Raw genomic sequence first — 6094 nt, forward strand, 5'->3', positions numbered from 1 at the left:
AAGTATTGCACTACCAAGTTGCCTTTGAAGTAACTGCATCACTGCAGTTTGGCAATTTGTTTTCTTAAAAGAATTTATAGAAATGAAGGCTGTATTTAAAAATTAATGAAGTTGACTCCCAGTGCCAAATGAAGGGTGTTTTTGTACTCGAAGCCTCGCTCGATGGAAACTGGAATGATGCCGTCCAAACCCATTTTACATTAAAACCCTTTCAGTCTATAAGCTAGGCAAACATGACTTTTTAAATGTAACAAAAAAGGATTCTGACAAAAATGAATGTTGTAGTAGTAAAAAGGAGGTTTAATGACGATTTGACAGAGGAATGGGCCCCATCTATAATCAGAAGGAAAGAATGTAGTATTGCATAGTGGATTGTGCACTACAGGTTCAACAGTTAAGCAGTGGATACCAAAGAACTGACTCAGAGCATTCACAATACACTTTACAACACCACCCAAAGTTTGCTTTACTCAACTAACAACATTGTGTAATATGGATCCGGGTGAATACTATTTAGAATAAAATTCATTGACGTCTATGTTTAGTGAAAAGAATGCTTTTCAATGGCTTAGTTACAACAAGCCTGAAAGCATTATATGAGAAATAGAGGGTGTTTCCCTCGATTTGCATTGTAAATTGATACCTTTTAATAATTAACACGAAACTTCAACTCTTAGGTCATTATTATGTTGAATACCTGTGTAACACAATATTTACATTGGCAGGAACCTATAATCTGCTGAAGCAAATACAATGTCATGCACAAGAGCATAAAAAATAAATGTTCTACATGACACAATAATGTTTGAGTGAAGGAGAGAAGCATGGGAAGGGAATCTTATAGAGAGAAAGAGACCAGGTCAAATATCAGTTTGAGCACATTTTTCATATCTTTTAAATTGAGTGTAGACAGATGCCCATTAGTGCAGGGTAGCACTGAGGTTGAAAGGAGGAGGCAATGAAGAAGTAGTGGTTAGGTGAGAGGAAGGTTGGGTTTGAAAATCTGTAGATTGTTATTAATAATAATAATAAATCCTTACATTTGGTACAGCATCTTTCAATTCAGGATGACTAACTGCCTCACAGGATATACTGTAAAGTGCAGTAACTGTTCTTTGGGTGAACCCAACAGCCAATTTGAGTAGAGCCAAGTCCCACAAACAGCCATAAAGTGAATTCCCTATCTGATTTGGGGGATTGTTGGTCAAGGCACTGGGAGAAATTCCTTTCTCTTTTGGAGTAGTGCCATTGGATCTTTAACATCCACCTGAACAGGCAGATGGTGCCTCACCCGAAGGGCGGCACCTCAGACAATGCAGCCCCTCCGCCCCCATCCCCACCCCCCCACCGCCAGCACCACATTGGAGTGTCAGTTCAGACTATATGAGTTCCAAATCCCGACTTGAGGCTTGAACCCACAGCCTTCTGACTCAAGAGGCGAGAACTGAGCCAGGCTGACACAATCAGATTCTTGGCTGAAGAGAGGAATTGAGTGAGATGAGGTGTTCCACAGTGTGGAGAAAGGTTGAGTCACTATAGAAGTTGTCATGATGATTTGCAATTCTAACTACTTGAAAATGAAGAGAGGAGGAGGGAGTGTTAGATTATATATTTAGAGCTTAACTCTAAAAAGGTTAAAATAATTTCAGCTCTTATCTCGTCTCCTATACCATTATTTTTTTGTCACTGATGTTAAAACAAGAAATATCGCTTTGCTTTTCAATAACATACTTAGCTAGGTTTCTTGGCTGCCTCCAACTTCTTGAGGGACTTTCAGAATTTCAAAAACCTTGAACACTTTCAGGACAATTTTATATATTTTTATACGTTGTGAGCAGATGATTTAAACCTTCTCTCGTAATATTATAGAAAGTAACAAATAATTGGGAAAGGAGTTGAGTGGTGTAACAGCAACATGGCTCGCTCCAAAAATAGGGCAGCCAAGGGCTCAATCCCCCACATCTTTGAGCTCACCATCCCACCCGCATTGCTCTAGCAATGTACCAGTGAGGTAAGGCAGTGAGGTCATGTGTTACGTAGTGGCTGATCCAGAACACCCTGGTTTTAATTGTGACAACCGGGGAGTCTGACATGCATGGAAATCCCTTGCTATGCTTAAGAATGTCAAGTACTAGGTATTGAAGCCTTGCACACTTGCCTGACTCAGGTTTCAGATCAATGAATCCACCACAGAGAGATAACTCAACTTCATTCATCCAATGTGAAGTCTCTCAGCTTCCAGGACTTCTTCCCTTTCAGAGACAACTATATTTTGTTTGATTTTAAGAATACACATATTTGTAAATTTTCCCTGAATTGGAGTCAGTTGTGATTCTCTGTCCCTTTGCTACTGGGTTGCATTCCTTTACTTTCCCCACCCCCCACTCCACACATCCTCAAGCATGGTTACCTATCTTTAAGTCCCACCTGAAACCATACCTCTTCAACTGCGTCTATACCCACTATTACATCACATTCAAATGAATCTAAGGCATCCAGGATGGCGAAACTAACAGTAAGGCTACAGTTTAATGTGAATATGAGCCTCACAGACAAGAGTGGATGTTTTGTGCTGAATTAGCTGATCTCAGTCGGGGTAACGATTGAGAGCATCACAGTTAAATCGGGATGAGAACAAGATGGTTGCATTGGTCACTGCAGACCTCAGGAGAGGAGAAAAAGCTGGAGAGCAAAATAAACAATTCTTGGGCCTGATAGCACATAACATACTAATCATATGTTGTTCATCCATTTTATTGTCAGCTCCACTGGGTGTTTAAATGAGACATCTATAACCAACATCAATTTGTTGCTTGCTGATATTTCTGTGAGTTTTACTTTCTTTAAGCTGTCATCACAATCTCCTAAAACTAAGTTATAAAACAGGTAAATTATGTGCTGGTTTTGTAAACCTTGTTACATGTGACAGCATATGTTTATCAATGGTGTGATTAAAATGATGTAAGACTCTTCACTCTCCCAGCAAAATAAGTTATTATTTTCTTCTGAAAATCTTGGGCTCTACCCTTTTATGCAGAATGACGTTAGGCAATTTGACTGCAATCAACAAGCACATTGTCACTTTGAATGAATCAAGATCCCTGATTCAACCTGTGTGTAACACGGGCAACAACAACAACTTCACATAGGATAATATCTTTTGAGTGCTGTTCAGTAGGATACTGAGCAAGGGGCAGAGGTAATGATCAGAGGCACAGTTGAAGAGATACGTTTAGGGTAGGATGTAAGTATAAAGAGGGATCGAGACTGAAGGATCAAGGCAGCGAGTTCCAGAGATTAGGGGCACAGTGGCTGAAGGCTCAACTACCAATGATGGCACAGAGTGGATGAGGGAACTCAAGGCAGGCATGTGTTAGCTGAGCAAAGTGGACAAGCAGTGAGTGGGGTACGAGCAAGTAAAAGAGGTCAGATGGTGCTAGGGTTTGGTGGGATTTGCATTTGAAATCAATCTTCTTGAAGACAGGGGAGCCAGTTAAGCCTTGCAAAGATTGGAATAATTGATCTGTGGTGTTTGGTGCCAGTAAGGATACAAGGAGGGGGTGGGGAGCACTGAGAAAAATAGCTCTGATTGGTACACTGTTCAGTATCAGTGAACCCTGTTACAAAGTATGTGTATGTTTGTGCATAAATATCAGAGATGTGGACAGTCCTGAGCTCTGGTAAGATGTCTGACACTCATTGCTTGAGGGTGACTAATCCAAATGAACGGTTACTTGAGTGAGTGTCCATGAAACCATACCTCAGCACGTTAGCACCATCAGCAATGAAGACAAAAAAATGTGTCTGTTTTTAAAATAAAAAACTTTTTTTAATGAATAAAATTGTAATTACTGTGTATCCAGATTAAGCCGTTAACTATTTTGAACATGAACAAGAGCAAACAATTATAGCACCATATCACACAGTAGAAGGCCATTCAACCCATGTTTTTGTGTCAATGTTGAACTTCAAGAGGAGCCTCTATCCTAATCTCAATTCCTTGTTCTTCCTTGTTCTTTCCCTGGACCTTCCAACACCCTCTTCATGTGTTTGTCTAATTCTGTTTGAAACAACAACTTGCATTGATATAGTGCCCTTCACATGGGGTAATGTTTTGCAGCAAATAAATTGCCCCCCAAATCAAAAACATGAGCTGATATCCAGCTGAACATACACATTATTGTATCAGCCTGGCACAGTCTGTAGCGCTCTCGCCTGAGTCAGAAGGTTGTGGGTTCAAGCCCCACGTTGGGACTTGGAATCACAAATCACAAAGGAGGTGTCATCCTTCAGATGAAATGTCAAACCGAGGTCCTGTCTGCCTGTTCAGGCGGACGTTAAGGATCCCACGGCCGTTATTCAACAAGAGAAGGGAGTTTTTTCCCGGTGTTCTGGCCAACAGATCCCCCAAATAAAATTGTTCACTCACTCCATGGCTGTTTGTGGGACATTGCTGTACAGAAATTGGCTGCAGCAAAATGCAGAGTCAATCGATGTTGAGCTTTGAGGCTTCCCTGACGACGTGATAAGGCGCCATATCAAATGCGGGGATCGTTACCATCAAACGTCGTTCGAATGGTACACAGCAACTCCCCACCGTCCCCCTAAACCCCGCAACGCAGCAACTCCCCACCGTCCCCCTAAACCCCGCAACGCAGCAACTCCCCCACCGTCCCCCTAAACCCCGCAACACAGCAACTCCCCACCGTCCCCCTAAACCCCGCAACACAGCAACTCCCCACCGTCCCCCTAAACCCCGCAACACAGCAACTCCCCACCGTCCCCCTAAACCCCGCAACACAGCAACTCCCCCACCGTCCCCCTAAACCCCGCAACACAGCAACTCCCCCACCGTCCCCCTAAACCCCGCAACACAGCAACTCCCCACCGTCCCCCTAAACCCCGCAACACAGCAACTCCCCACCGTCCCCCTAAACCCCGCAACACAGCAACTCCCCACCGTCCCCCTAAACCCCGCAACACAGCAACTCCCCACCGTCCCCCTAAACCCCGCAACACAGCAACTCCCCACCGTCCCCCTAAACCCCGCAACACAGCAACTCCCCACCGTCCCCCTAAACCCCGCAACACAGCAACTCCCCCACCGTCCCCCTGAACCCCGCAACACAGCAACTCCCCACCGTCCCCCTAAACCCCGCAACACAGCAACTCCCCACCGTCCCCCTAAACCCCGCAACACAGCAACTCCCCACCGTCCCCCTAAACCCCGCAACACAGCAACTCCCCACCGTCCCCCTAAACCCCGCAACACAGCAACTCCCCCACCGTCCCCCTAAACCCCGCAACACAGCAACTCCCCCACCGTCCCCCTAAACCCCGCAACACAGCAGCTCAGTGTTCAGAGGGACCCCAGTCCGGGCGGTGCAGGGGCAGTGCCGCCCGCAGTCCACCTGCAATGTGGGACACTTCATCCTCGTCCTTAACCACAGCCATTTCGGTTTCTTCCGCGGTCGGGACGCGGTGTCGACACGAACGCAGAGACACTGACACTGAGCTCCCGGACACTTTGGTGAGTGGATGAGACACCTCTCGGCCGCCTGAACACCCCGAGGCTGCACTGGGGGGCGGGGGGGGGGGGCAGAGCCGCCCCAGTAACTCACAGCGGAGGGCACTGCAAATGTGAACTAATGTACTGTACGATGGGAACGGGTGTGTGTGTGTGTGTGTGTGGGGGGGGAGGGGGGAGAGGGGGGAGAGGGGGGGGGTGGAGGGCATTTCTGCAGTGCTCTGACTTCCTGTCTGGTGCACAGCATCAGAGCTGAGGGGGTGGGGGGGGAAGCGGTTGCCACGTCAACTGAGAGGCCGGACACGGCGTGAGGTGTTCGCTGTGGCTGCGGACTGGTGCGTGGTATTTGAGGGAGGGGTGTGTGTGGGTGTGTGTGTGTGTGTGTGGGGGGGGGGGGAGGGTCTGTCAGTCTGTGTACCTGCTGGAGACTCACGTCAGTCCCGGGTGTGGAGTCGGGGACACGGTACGCGGCGCCACCTCCAGCGGAGCGGCGCAGTTCAGCTGCAGACAGACAGACAGACAGACAGACAGACCCGAGCCGACCCCCACCACCCCCTTCCTTCTCTC

The sequence above is a fragment of the Callorhinchus milii genome, unplaced genomic scaffold (assembly GCF_018977255.1).
Source record: "Callorhinchus milii isolate IMCB2004 unplaced genomic scaffold, IMCB_Cmil_1.0 Scaffold3, whole genome shotgun sequence".
In the NCBI taxonomy this organism is placed as follows: domain Eukaryota; kingdom Metazoa; phylum Chordata; class Chondrichthyes; order Chimaeriformes; family Callorhinchidae; genus Callorhinchus; species Callorhinchus milii.